This window comes from Dendropsophus ebraccatus, chromosome 9 (genome assembly GCF_027789765.1).
Source record: "Dendropsophus ebraccatus isolate aDenEbr1 chromosome 9, aDenEbr1.pat, whole genome shotgun sequence".
In the NCBI taxonomy this organism is placed as follows: Eukaryota; Metazoa; Chordata; class Amphibia; order Anura; family Hylidae; genus Dendropsophus; species Dendropsophus ebraccatus.
The window spans coordinates 52,345,780-52,361,012 of record NC_091462.1 but is presented as its reverse complement, the minus strand read 5'-3'; the positions used below and the strand labels follow the sequence as shown (position 1 = coordinate 52,361,012).

Here is a 15,233-nt window from a genome sequence, read left to right as displayed (position 1 = left end):
CATACAGGGCGCCGAGTTTATAAAGTACGTTTTTGGCTTGTACATTGCAGGGACGGGGGGTATAAAAGCATGTTTGGGAAGTGTGCTGGGTGCTGCTACAGCACATTCCCATAGCTTTACATGCGTTTTTTAAGTGATTGGTTCCCTTTAAATGGTAAAATTGGTGAATATTGTGAATTGAATGTTACCAAGCAAGCAAGGTTGATGTAATAAATGGTATAGGTATCCATTAACAATATTAATTTCAATAAATCCACAGTACATTTAGTTGTGGGAAGAAAACATATATAACTGTGTCCTAACTCATACAGATGAATTATAACAGGCTGTAATACTAGATAGTAATAATAGAAAAAGTTAAATGTTTTCATTTGACTAACTGAAAAGATAACCCCCGATTTAGGCTATAGGTTTTATTTACCCTAGATTCTCCATTTTTTTAAAGTGCTACAAAATGACTTCCAAAATCCTGCCAAATGTATACATGGGCCTGAACAGATGCTGTGGCTGTCCCTGTCTGTCCTTCGGAATGTGCAGGAGACACACTCGGAGATTGATGAATTCTTGAAGGACAAATTAATATTGAATGATGTTTGAATGCGCTAAAATGCTCAGAGAGTACACAGTGTTGTGAACTGAAACATAAGGTATCCAGCCAAGGAAAATTGACACTTTGCTGGGCATTACTCAAATGTTTGCTAGAGGAAAAAAAATAAATTACAGATTTATCTGCAAGTATGATGGTGGAACAAATAATACAACCAAACAAGGTACATCTAAAAAGGGACATTTCTGTTCCCTTCACTTTGGTATCTACATTCTGCCTGGAGACAGAATATGAACGAAAATGAGAAGAAAGACAGCGCTCCATAGCATGAGTCAGATTATAGCACAAGTGAGATTACACAGCAGGGAACTCTCACCTAATAGTGTTGTGTGATCAAGAGGCACAACACTATGATGGGCATGTAAGGGTCCATTTACACAGAAAGATTATCTGACAGATTATCTGCCAAAGATTTGAAGCCAAAGCCAGGAATGGATTTGAAAAGAGGAAAAATCTCAGGCTTTCCTTTATGACCTGATCTCTGTTTATAGTCTGTTCCTGGTTTTGGCTTTAAATCTTTGGCAGATAATCTGTCAGATAATCTTTGTGTAAATGGGCCCTTAGTGTGAACTGCAGCCACTCCCAGGTGTTCCAGTAAGGCATCCAAACGTAGACTTAACTCCACTCCACAACCATGGTATCAGGTATAGGCAAATAACATAATAATTTAAAACCTACTTATTAAATAGATACAACGTGTTTCAAGACTGCAACGATATCTTTCTCAAGTGTCATGTATTAAAAAATAATTACATATGCATAATGACATCACAGGAAGGTGATAGAGGATAATTAACATTTTTAAAGGGGAACTCCGGGTAGAGGTAAAAAAAAAATGAACCTTCTGCAGAAGCATATAGCCTTGCTTACCTATCTATCCCAGTTTTGAAATCACCAAAAATCCATTTGTTTTGGGGGATTTTGTTCTGTTTTGTGTTTCTGCACTTCTTGGTTGAGCAGTTGTACACAGTACTTCAGGTTTCAGGCTAGGTTCACACTATGTAACTGTGCGGCTGTATTTGCGGCTGTAATTGTGCGGCGGTATTTTTGGTGGTTCATGCGTACGCTGGAAAGTATAGGATATACGGCTGCACAGTGCACACTATATATGAATCTACGGCCCTATCGTAAACGGACCCGTAAAAAATGAACAAGACCATTGTTTGCGGCTGGACATGCGGCCGTGGATTGACAGGCGGTCCGTACGGAGTACTTCAAAAATAGCCGGCAATGATGCCGAATGCCGATGCCTCTAATAGTTAATATATTAAATTAATAAAACACATTTTCTTTGTAATAAAGTCCCTTTCGTTGTTCAATAATTTAATTCTAACGAATCCATCATTGTGCAATTAAATATACTGTTAAAATATATATATAAATAAATGTATATTTATATATATATTTATTTTTTGACAGTATATTTAATTGCACAATGATGGATTCGTTAGAATTATATTATTGAACAACGAAACTGAATTTATTTAATCGAAAATGTGTTTTATTAATTAAATATTAATTAGTACAGGAAGCTCCATAAGCCGTTAATTCATATTGCCGGCAAAAGAGCTTTCTGTACTAATCATCACTTTACTTTAATGAAAACATCAAATGTTTCTTCTAATTATGTTATGACAATAGCATTATTAGAAGAAACATTTAGAATTATATGTGCGCTCAGCTGATTGGCTGATCGGCTCAGCGCAAATATAATGAGCCGGTCTGCAGCACAGTGACTTCATTGTGCTGCGGACCAGCGAAGAGACAACATCGGGGTGAGTATAGAGCTCTCCCCACCCCCTCCCCAGCACTGCACCCCTCCCAGCAAGGAAGGGGGGGGTCAGTTAACCCCTTCCTTGCTGGGATGGGTGCAGTCTGACATCAGTCTGGCCCCCAAGGGGTTAAGGGGGATGCAATACATCCTCCCTTAACCCCTTGGGGGCCAGACTGTAAGCAGCGATCTGTAAAGATGCTGCATACTGTAAGGAGCACAACACCGCTCACAATGATGGGTGTTGTGCTCCTGTTTGTGTGTTTTTTGTGTGTTTCTCCCTTTTTGTTTTTCAGATATCGGTATCCTGGGGATTACGTCGGATTCGGTGGACTACGTCGATGACCAGCGGTTGTTTTTTTTTTTTTTTTTTAATAAAATGGTCAATGAGGGGTGTGGGGGTGTTTTTATTTGAATAAAAAAATGTTTTAACTTGTGTCTTGTCTTTATTTCTTTACTTTACACTAGGCCCCAACTTAGTAATGGATTCCATCTATTAGACGGCTTCCACTACTAAGTCTATAAGTCATTGTGAGCGGTGTTGTGCTCCTTACAGTATGCAGCATCTTTACAGATCGTTGCTTACAGTCTGGCCCCCAAGGGGTTAAGGGAGGATGTATTGCATCCCCCTTAACCCCTTGGGGGCCAGACTGATGTCAGACTGCACCCATCCCAGCAAGGAAGGGGTTAAGTGACCCCCCTTCCTTGCTGGGAGGGGTGCAGTGCTGGGGAGGGGGTGGGGAGAGCTCTATACTCATCCCGATGTGTCCTCTTCGCTGGGCCGCAGCATAATGAAGTCACTGTGCTGCAGACCCGCTAATTATATGTGCGATGAGCCAATCAGCTGAGTGCACATATAATTCTAAATGTTTCTTCTAATAATGCTATTGTGATAACATAATTAGAAGAAACATTTGATGTTTTAATTAAAGTAAAGTGATGATTAGTACAGAATGCTCTATTGCCGGCAATATGAATTAACGGCTTACTGGAGCTTCCTGTACTAATTAATATTTAATAATAAAACACATTTTCGTTGAAATAAAATCAGTTTCGTTGTTCAATAATTTAATTTAAATGAATCCATCATTGTGCAATTAAATATACTGTCAAAAAATAAATATATATATATAAATATACATTTAATTATAATTATATTTATTTTAACAGTATATTTAATTGCAAAATGATGGAATCGTTTAAATTAAATTATTGAACAATGAAAGGGACTTTATTACAATGAAAATGTGTTTTATTAATTCAATATATTAAACATGAGAGGCATCGGCACCGGAATACTGCAGAGGATCGCAAACCCCGGTAATAGCAATTCATGTAAACTGTGTCCCCTGCTTTCCCAGATGCATCCAGAGGTGTTTGCATCACTTTCTTAAGATTTTATTTGTTATTTTTAGTTGAACCAGATTTCCAAGTAAATGAACGTATGTTTTCAGCCGCATGTCTATTTTTTCCCACGGCCGTAGTTTCATCCGCACATTTATAGCCGCATAAAAAATACAGCCGCACAGTTACATAGTGTGAACCTAGCCTCAGAATGCAATGCTTTCCCTCTGTTCATCACAGTTCCCCACCCTGCACATTCCCCATCCAAAGCTGGTGCAGAACATGTAGGCTGTGTTCGCACATTGCAGTTTCATTGTGTTACTGAATTATTTGCAGTACTTTTATCATTTCATTATAGTCCCACCCACACAACACACTGTATTCTCTGATCTGATCGGCTCTGATAGTTTACCATCATTAAATTGTGTTGCTGCATCATTTTTGTGAAGACACTGCAGTACTGTAATGTAACTCCAACTTGTTTGAACACAGCCCTAATTTCACTGCAGAGTTTTGCACAATCAGTGAAGTTTCAGCAGCTGCTTCTGTGATTGGGGGATCCAGCCAAGCCTCCTGTGACATCACGCCCTTCCCCCTGTCTGCATCATCAGCCTGTCCTCAGCAAACACACACAATGTGAGACAGAGGCATGGAATCTTTGTCTCCTAAGGTGGGAGAGCAGTGGAAACAATGTGAATTGGCACATAGGCCATTCTTCTTCACTTTCTGGATGTCTACCAGCTACCAGTGTGGCAGAACCGCACAGATATGGTAATACATTGTATAGACGCATATATTTAACTTTTAATAGAAAACAAGTTTTCCTTATGTGGAATTTCCAGGGAGTTTATGTCCCTGGCTAAAAACAAGGACATGGAAAACATTATTAAAGTCAGAATACAAAAATAGTCCACATTAGTGGGTATTTTATATGGTTTCATTTAACCCACAAGGGACTAATGTGGATAATTTAAAAATCCAAAAAGATTGATTAACTGCCTATACCTATTTTGCCGTTCCACTGGAATGTGCTCTAAAATAATGTTAGATGTGTTGGGTCACAATCTTGGGCAGGTGTTTTTAATATTATGGCTTATTTGTGTATAGTGGTTCGGCATTTAAGAGTACAGCAAACAGTAACAGAGTTATAAAGGTAGGTAGGCACGTGGCAAAAAAAAGTTACAACTCACCTTAAAAACTGGCTTGTGTAACAATCACACAAATCTATCAGTATACATCTCTTAATAGGAAGGAGCCTTGTTTTTGCATTGCCTTCTGTAACCCGGCATTTATAACAGATAATGAGAGAGGGGGGGGGGGGCTGTGGGGTTCCACTTTCTCCATAGTTGTGAATGTAGGTTAATCCAGTATTACATCTGTACAGTCCGTTTATGTTTTTAATATCCAGGAATCCTGCCACTCTGTGAATCGCCTCTTTACTTAACGCTCAGCTAATCCCAGTGTGAGGCAATTCTATTTCAAAAGATTTTATAAATGCGTATAATTTATTGAGCGATTTATCCTGTGTCTGCCACATATACAGAACTGGGCCAGTACTGAGGACCTTCCCAGTTATTACCAGTGAATTGTACTGGGGTACTGCTGGTGGAATCGTCTTATTTCAGTTAAGCTGTTTCTATTTCTATTATACTCTCATTACTGTAAGGCCTCATTACACTGCTTAGCAATCTATCAGTATTTGATTGGACTGGTCTGAGATTGTGATGTGTAGGCATTTTGTTTGCCTATAACTCATCCCTTGTTCTTAAGACCAGAACATATTATACTCATTTATTATAATAAAAATACTGTTTCTAGGGGTTTTAGTCTGTAGGTCGGTTGGATTAGAGGGCCTATATCCCTCCAGTGTAATTGCTTCATGCAGTCTATACTTGGCTATGTGCAATTCCAATAAGCAGGCCAGACATCAACCACATTTCCTTCATTTTCAGGTCATGTTCACACAGATTATGAACATTGGCCATTGTTTGACATGGCTGTGTCACAAACAACGGCCGATGTCTGACATGTTCACCCGGGCATGTGTAAAGTGCGGCCGGGATTCTACTTACCATGTGATTATGCCACACTGTTATGCCCTGATGTACTCTAGACACCTTCCACATTATCCAAGGGTTTCTATGTTCCCTGTCAAGAGTGCCAGTCACCAAGAGAGCCACACTATCTACAAGGCTGTATACAGCTCTACTATCTACAGCTTGAGGCCCAGGCAGCAGGTATGACACCTGAGGACTATTGCATGCCTCCTGCTAGTATATAGGCATAAACCTTTCCCACAAGAAGCCAGATGTTTACTATATACATTAGTTCTTTGCTCCATGGCTTTAGTGTGCACAGTGTTTCCAGAATATGGAAGTATCAGCTTCTTATGGGTGTACTATTGCTGTACAATGTACTGTGAAAAGATCTTGGCTTCTATTTATACAGATTTATATTTAGTGAGCTTGGCTCCATTTCCCTAGAGTCCTATATGTTCCCCACATCCTCATCAGACATCCAGTCTGCCAGGAAATGGGTAAATATATTTCATTATATATTAAACTCTCTAAATGCTTATAGATGTAGAAGAGAAACCCATTAGAGCACTTTAAGGAGACACTAAAACTAAGCAAGTCAGAAAACCGTGAATATAAAAAGTCTTCCTATCAATTTATGGTGTTTGAGACACACAGGTTATACAGTGCACATAGACTGCTATGGGTTGGCATGAGTCCTGACTTGTGGCCAGATGGATTGGCAATTGACATTGTCATAGATGTACTGTATTTACGTATCTTATGCACTATGGGTATAATGCTATTGTCAGGCTATATTCATACACTGTCTATTTTTGGCCGTTTGATGTATATACATGTAAAAAACCTCTGGCATAGGGGATATTATGGTGCGTCCTGGCTCACTTATTTTCAGAAAAACTAGCCCCTTCTTAAGTGGGGGAAAGTGCTTACATGAGTAGAACAGTCTGCTAATGTAATGGCATAGGAAGGCGGCCATTGCTTAGGGTAATTACTTGGAAAATTAACTGTAGTGTGACTATGGGGATTTTTTGTCCCTGCAGAGTATCGCTCTAGTAATTGTCTGCAATATATCCTTACATTAACTTTTCTTGTGTCTGCACAGCAAAATTCCCCCATGTTCCGCTGTTGTAGTGGTAGAAAGCATACAGTATCTTTGTGCAATATTGGCTGCATCTGATTATAACACAAGAGGGAGGAAAACCGTAGCAGACATTGTTACTCTTAACCCCTTCCCAACAATGCACTTTTTGGTGACATTACTTTTTTTTTTTTGTATTTTAAGAGCCTAAGCTTTTTGTGGGCTTTTTTTTGTTTGTTTTTTTTATACTATATGCAGATCCTACACAGGGATCTATATATTATTATATGGGGGTTCTACACGGCGGGGCAATTACTATATGGAGTTTGTACATGGGGGCTATACTATATGGGGATTTTACACAGGGGGGCATTACTATATGGGGATGCTACATAGGGAGGCCTTTACTATATGGGGATCTTACATGGGGGGGCCTTAAAATATATGAGGCTGCTGCACAGTAGGGGGAACCCTTACTATATGTTTATTACATAGGAGGGCCTAGCTACTATATGAGGACACAGAGAGGGGGTCTGACTACTATATAGGGGCACAGAAGAGGGCCTGGCTTCTATATGTTATGGGGGGCTATGGCACACATGTCTCTCTTTGCATGTGAAATGTTCTGAGATTTGTTGTACTCTTAATACACATACACCAGAACTCTATGTACCTCTATACACAATATACATATTGTATATAAATATTTGCTTAAAAAGTTCAAGTTTTAGAAGTGTGCCCAATTTGTCTTCTTCAATCATTCATCAGTTTCCTATCTCCGCTCTCAGTTTCATCCTGAGTCATGTGGTGCTGAAACAGCAAGATATTCCTGACACCGCAGGAAGCCTCCATCATCAGTTCTGACCCAGTATCATTACACTGAGCCATCCTAGCACTTGACCTTTAAAGTATAAACTGTTTTATGAAGGGGCCCCAGCAGTTAGAAATGCGGCAGCACACTAGTGTACTGAGGAGCCAGTTTGGATATTCATGAGCTGGTAGTTAACGTGTATATATACTGTATTCTACTATTAACAGAATCAACTGCATTGGCATTTAATGAGGTTACATTAACACGAGGGTGTATTCGCCTTCTGCATAATATCCGATTACATAGCGCCGTTGCGAGTCTTTCTTCGACGCTTCAAAGTAATATTAACATCCAGGCTGTGTGGATAATGTCTCTCCATTAAATGTATACATGTAATATCAGGTATTGAGGCTCTGCAGGAACAGTTTATGAATTATTAAATGGGAGATTTGAGTCGGCATTATCTCCCTGAGAGGTGGATTAGTGCTTGATGATATGTTATTACAGTAATGTGCTTTGTAAAATGGGGGAACAGTAAGGGAAAATTAATCTCACAGATCAACAAGGTCATGGAAGGAATGGAAGCTGCTATCAATCCTGTGTTGGTGGAAATCCTACCTTAAACTTGGCTAAATCTGAAATGGATTAGCAACCTGATAAATGAGGGCACAAAGTCCCATCCTCCCGACATTGACGCATTTTAGATATGGGTTGTCTATATAAAGAAGATAAGAAATGGATACAAAATGGAACTATTGGACTTACTGTTCCTTCAGGGTGTTGTCTATAACTTGACCAACTTATTGTTGTTCCTATGCATATAAATACTTTATTATCCCATCCAATTCGATAATACCATTAATGGGATTCTTAGTGGGAGATAATCATGTTCTCTATGGGGGATTTTCAACGAAGGTTCACATCTCCCCAGGGTAATTTATGTATGAAATGTGTGACATATATTGGATGTGTCTTCTCTGGATTATCTATCCCTTTAAAATTATACTCAGTTATAGTTAATTGGTTTCCTAGATTGGTTGTCTTTGTATATCCTTGGAAGCAAGGCAACAGTGTTTAAAGAGGAAGTCCCACGAAAGGTAAAAAAAAAAGACAGACAGGCGGGGGTGGGTGAGAAAGAAAGCAAACAAGTGAACTCACCCGTCCCCGTACCTCCATTGAACCACTCTGGGGTCCCGTTCATCGCCACCGTCTGTCATCTTCTGCAGTAAACCGGGTATGTACCCAGCTTCTGCAGCAGGAACGTCACGACCTGGCTGAGAGATTACCTGCTCAGATAGTGACTGGGGAGGCTCACAATTCATACTAAATGGATCTGTCAAAATTAGAGATGAGCGAACCTTGAGCATGCTCGAGTCGATCCGAACCCGAACTTTCGGCATTTGATTAGCGGTGGCTGCTGAACTTGGATAAAGCCCTAAGGCTATGTGGAAAACATGGATATAGTCATTGGCTGTATCCATGTTTTCCAGACAACCTTAGAGCTTTATCCAAGTTCAGCAGCCCCAGCTAATCAAATGCCGAAAGTTCTGGTTCGGATCGACCCAAACCCAGTTCGCTCATCTCTAGTCAAAATGTTTAGGTTCGGCAACCTATGGCTGTATCCCATCTTTTCTATGACTTCCTATAGAAGCATCGAACTTCTGCAGCCACTGGGAGGTAAACTCTGTGCGCTCTCGGATAGCTTGCTTAACTTGAACATTTTGACAGACCCACTCAACACTACTTACAATAACGAGGGGATGCTGATAAGTCTTTGGCTTTACCTAGTAAGAAACGATATAAGATGAAACTTTACATTTATTCCACATACTCTACATTTATTCCACATACTCGCCACTGATGTCAACACACTTCTTAAACCTTAAAAGTTCTGTAAACCTTGCAAAAAAAAAAAAAAAAGATTTCGGTTGTGCAGCCATGGCATCAGAAATTGTGTGAAATTTGGATCCCTTGAGGTGTTTTTTCAGGTTTGGAAACAGATGATATTTGGGGGGGAGCTAGTTCTAGTAAATAAGGTGGGTGGTCAACCAGCTGGAAGCCTATGTTCACCAGTTTTGCCATGGTCACTTGTGCAGTGTGAGCGGAGGCGTTGTCTTGCAGGAACAAGATTCCTTTGGACAGCTTGCCATGTCTTTTGGACTTCAGGGCTGCCTTCAATTGGTCCAAAAGTAACACCCTGCATTGATAGTGAAATCATTTTAAAGGTAGTCCACTAGCAGAATACCCTCCTTATCCCAGAACACAGACCCCCATCACCTTAGTGGCTGATTTTTGCACCCTGAAATCACCCTGGTTTCAGGGTCATACAAATAAATTCAGGTCTCATCCATAGTGACCAGTAGATCCAGGAAGTTACTATAAATTTGGAAACAATGACAAATGGACCAGGAAGTCCATGCTTTTCCGATCTGTTGTCAAACATTTGGGGAGCCATGTTGCAGATTGCTTCTTCATGTTCAAATTTTCATGTATAATGACACAAACGTGTTCATGAGAAATAATTTGCTGTGATTTCGCCTTATACTCCGCCATTTTGTTTTCCTGTGCGCCTAGATCAGTTGCCATAAGCTACATACACAAAATTTTGAAAACATATATTAGACACATAAGGCTTTTACTGTATGTGATGTAAAATTAATTAACATAGATACAAAAATAGAACACAAAGCCAAATGATTATCAGCAGCCCCTCGAGAGATGTAAGGGGCATGCTCTATATTAGGAGAGCCCATATACTGTTCTTGTACAGGGCCCCCAGCTGCCTATTTCTGCCTTTAAGTGAAGGGAAAAGGTGTTTATGAGGAAAACCGTTTTGAAACCTACAAATTTCTAGTTGTTTCATGGAAACAAAAAAATATCCATAGAGGATCAAATTCATTTGTGATAAGAAGTTACATTCCTCCAAGAATGATCTCCAGGACAACAAAACAAGAACAAAGAAGGCTCTAGGGGGGGATTTGTCTAGAATAGAAATACCCAAAGGTCCTTTTACATGTGGCAATTTGTTGGCCATGGGTGGCCATAAACGAGCACCAAGGCTGCAACAATGATCCATGTATTATTGTGCAGCCATGGAAACTGAATGATTGACAGACAGAGGAGGCAAGGCCTGAAGACACAGAGGATGGGCGGGAGAGCCAGAAGCAGTGCCCTAGGTAAGTATGTACGGCAGTGTGATCTAGAAGCCGACAGCTTGAAAATATGTATACCCATGCATTTAGTTTGCCGTTATTATTATCATCCTCAGATCCCCTGTGTATAAAGGAAGATGTGTGGCTGGTCATCAGCTGATCACTCTTACTTTTACACAAGCTGATCATTGGCTGCAAGAGCAACTGATAATCGACCTGTGTAAAAGGCCTTTATCATAGGTATACAACTAATAATAACCCAGTGACTGGACCAAGGAGTACTAGAAGTAAAATGTTTCCTTGTAGCCTCCCTGTTTATGTTCTCCAGTGTCCTTCCCATTAACAATGTGCTGCCAGTAATAAATAAGGACAAGGGGAATAAATAAAAACAGGAAAAATAAAGTGAAGAGCTGATTATTTCTATTCATTCAGTAGACAATGCTTCAATCAGAGCAACAGCTCATTTCCAGCCCTCTAATTCCTGCTGTAATTTCTCATCATGCCTGTGATCCGACACCCCCCCCCCATCCCACCCCAGGAACGTCACATTTTCTCCATTAATTACCTGTCATTTCTGTATCAATTCCAGTCGGCACAAACTGTTTTCATTTTTCCGGATTGACTGTAAATCAAATGTTCTGCAAGTTAATTTTTCCTCGCCGGCCCACACACTGTGCTGCCAATCACAGGGCAAACAGGGAATCACAGGCTGCACAACGTCTTGTTTGTAGTCATTCATACATATGTCCATAGGGAAGGAAGAACACTTACTGTTCATTCCAGGGTGCTTTCTTCTCTATAGGAAGAGGTAAACATATGGATATAGTTACTATCTCTAATCATCTCCTATATCCAGCATACAAAGTACAAATCTCTACGTTACGGTAACAGAGAGAAAACACACCGATATGTGGGAAAATAACATGTTTGCACCAGGCAGCTTCCTATACCTGGTAGTTATGTGAACTTACAGGAGGGACATTAAGCACTAAATAACTATATTTCACTAAATAGAAACAAGTTGAAAATATTGGCCTTTCTAGTGTTTTATATCTCCAGTCTTCTCTGCTTGAGCAAACAGTATTTATTGGCTCAAGTTTTTGTTCTTTTTACCATACAGATGTGTACTAATTTGTGTGACTCTTCTAATGAGGATTGGTGTATATTTTGTTCCAATATCTTGTGACTGATTTATTAAAATGTAGCACTGCCTTTGGCCAAATGGCTGTACTTAAAATGGACATACTCCCTAGGTTTCTGTACCTGTTCCAAACTGTTCCTATTCATGTGTCGGCAGTCTTTTTTAGGACGCTTCAGCGCGCGTTCACACGCTTCGTCTAGTCGGCATCGCGTCCAAGAGTGGGGCGCAAGATTCTATCCAAACCACTGCATTTGGGAGGAGCGGGCATCCCAGACCTCCAATTATATCACAAGGCAGCGATTCTCACCCGCCTACTGGATTGGTCGCATGCCGCTCAGGCGAAGTTGTGGGTGCAGCTGGAGGGGTCGCTCGCCCCTTCTGCTCTGATCATGGCACCATGGCTTGTGCCTAGCGATTGGGGCGATTCGACCTCTTGGCCCTTCCTTGTTCCTCATGTGCTTTGTATATGGGACAAATGGGTGCGCAAACACGGTATCTCCTCGCAACCTGGCTTGATGTCTCCGCTCTTTGAGAATCCTGGGTTTCAGCCCGGATTGCATAGACACACCTTCTTGGCATGGGATAGCTCCTCTGGGGTGCGCTTGTACCAGGTGTTTCCACAGGGAGCTCTGCCTTCTAGGGACTCCCTTGAATCAGCTCACCCTGATGTAGCGATCTCATGGCTGGAATCTTTCTTCCACGCTATGTCAGGCGCGGCTCCCCCCAGGGCACTTTCTGATTTCGACCAGTGGGTTCTTTCTGATGCGTCGGGGCCACAGACCCTCTCTAGTCTTTACCAACTGCTCCAGTCACTCAGCAATGTGGGTCGTGCACCTTTCTTCAGCAAATGGGAAGCCGATTGCTCCATAACTTTCTCTGAGGAACAGGTTCAGAAAATCTGTACTCTTACACATGGCCTCTCTGTGGCCTCTCACGCTAAGGAAAAAAACTATAAAATCCTGTCGAGGTGGTATAGGTGCCCTGCTGATATTCACCGCATGTATCCATCTGCCTCAGGTGCTTGTTGGAGGTGTGGGTCGGTGGATGAGGGCATTTTGCATGTCTGGTGGGCCTGCCCTGTCATAAAATCTTTTTGGGATCAGGTTTTTCAAATGAATGAAACTTACTCAGGGAAGAGAATAGCTAACACGCCTCAATGTGCCCTGCTGAGCCTTATCCCCGGATCTATCTCCTCAATCAAGAAGGGTGTTTTGAGACATTTCTTGACGGCGGCCTGCATGGTCATCCCTAGACATTGGAAGACCCCGATGTGCCCTACCATGACTGAATGGCTGACGGAGCTTAACGCGATCAGTAGAAATGAGGAGATCATTGCTGAAGACCATGATCGTAGTGTTGCCTACTCCAAAGTGTTGCAAGTGTTACAAGTGGTTGAATCTTGTTCAAAGATTCCCCTGAATTCCCTCGCTTGCTTGGCCGAGCCCCCCCACTCAGATGGCTGTAGTAGATTTGACTCGGAGGCGGTCTCTGAGCCCTTGAGATATGCAGTCTATGATCTCGGATGGAGAGGAGTTCTATGTGTCAGTTTCTGCTTTCCTTTTTCTCTTTTGTCTGTTTTATGTGACGTGTCCCCCATTGCTGCTGAGTGGACACTGAATGTGGTACTTATTGCCTTGTTTTCTTTTTGATGGTTTTTCTTCATATCATCGCAGAAAAACCATAGCAGAAAAAACAGGTATTTACCTAAGCGGTTCATTATTCGCAAATGCCTATCTGCTAAGCTTTGTTGCATTTATGATACTGGCAGTTATTGACTTTTCATTTCTGTTTCTGTTCCAATTAGGACAACCAGGGGTGGTTGCTACACATAGCTATTGCTCTGTACTTGTTGTTGTACTTTGTTTTTTCAAAATCTTTACTAAATCCAGATTTCACATAAAATGTAGCACTGCCATAGTAAATGTATGTAATTAAAAAAGTCTCAAAAATTGGGTACGCATTTTCACCTGGTACTGACCAGACATAGGCCTGCCCCATTGTGCGACTTTTTAAAAAGTCGTAAATGATAAATTGGGTGCTAATCCCGGATTATGCAAACTTTTGGGAGAATACTCAAAACAGAAAGATTAAAAAAGTTGCATCTAAAAAATATTAGCCCGTTGAATACTAATTTACAAACTTAGACCAAAAATGGTTGAAAAATCCAATTATATTTAGGCGCAAAGCCCTAGATAAATTTCCCCCGAAGGGTATGTGCACACTATGGAATCCCTATGGAAAACCCATTGCCGATTCCACAGTTCGCATCTGCTCCACTCTTGCCATAGACTCCATTCTATGCACGGGGAGATTTTGCCGTTCATTCTTTGGATGGATGGCGGAATCCGCCCAGACATGCAGTACACATTTCATTCTTCTATTTTTGGGGCAGAACTAGAACTATGCAGTTTGCCAGCAGTACACACACAGTCACTTCCTCCCTTAGCTGCCTGTTCAATCATAGCACTGTACAGGACCTTCTGTTCTGTGCTATGCTATTACATACAGCGGTAGAAAGTGCCGTGAACAAGCTGGCATTGTGCTCGGTGATTATTTCCAAGGAACACTATAGATATGTTAGGAGCGAATGCTTTGCAAGGTTAGCAGAAATAAAAAAAAATAAAAGAAGCACAGCAAGGAAGGGGTTACACTTAGTACTAAACCATGGCTAAAGACCAGCCTGCACACTCATGGAAGGGGAAGATTACATACAGGATGCAGACCCGTGTACAAACAGCAGCAGCAAAGCAAGGAAAGAATCTGCTTTAGGGAAAAACGCATACTTACCAAGCTTTTTCTGTCCCCTGCCTTTCTGCTCTGTCACGCAGTGACATCAGAGATAGCTCAAGCATAGAGGTACAGAGCAGCCTCTTGTAACCGCAAGCATAACACTAATTGATTGACAGCGTAAGTAGCCAATGGTTTCTTGCGCTGTCAATCAGAACGCCTTATTTAACAATAAGCATGTAATTAGCTGGCGCCCCCTTTTTATTGATGAGGCAATGCGCCCTGTGCAGTTGAACACCCCTAACACACCCTGGTTACACTAAGCTTCTGTTTAGGCAGACATGTCCTCCTACAAGGACTTTGTGGTAATGTCGCTGATGCAACAAAACATACTAGGTTCTTTTAATAGCAACTTCTTGTTGTGCTTGTATTAGTGACCAGACTGGTACTATCTACTAGAGAGAAGCACGACGAGTGGGGGTTTGGGTGTTCCCACCCCCACTGATCATTAGAACTGTTAGAAGTTTTCACATCTGTTGACTATTGCAGTTGTACAGTCAGAT

The 15,233-nt window shown here is 41.2% G+C and overlaps 1 long non-coding RNA gene across 1 annotated transcript in view; it reads right to left on the bottom strand.

The window, feature by feature from the left end:
- Window positions 1-15,233, bottom strand: part of LOC138800969 (uncharacterized) — a 101,587-nt gene that overhangs the window by 78,232 nt on the left and 8,122 nt on the right. The window contains exon 2 of the long non-coding RNA XR_011364545.1: window positions 11,368-11,598. This is a non-coding gene — a long non-coding RNA (uncharacterized lncRNA). The remainder of the gene's footprint in view (window positions 1-11,367; window positions 11,599-15,233) is intronic.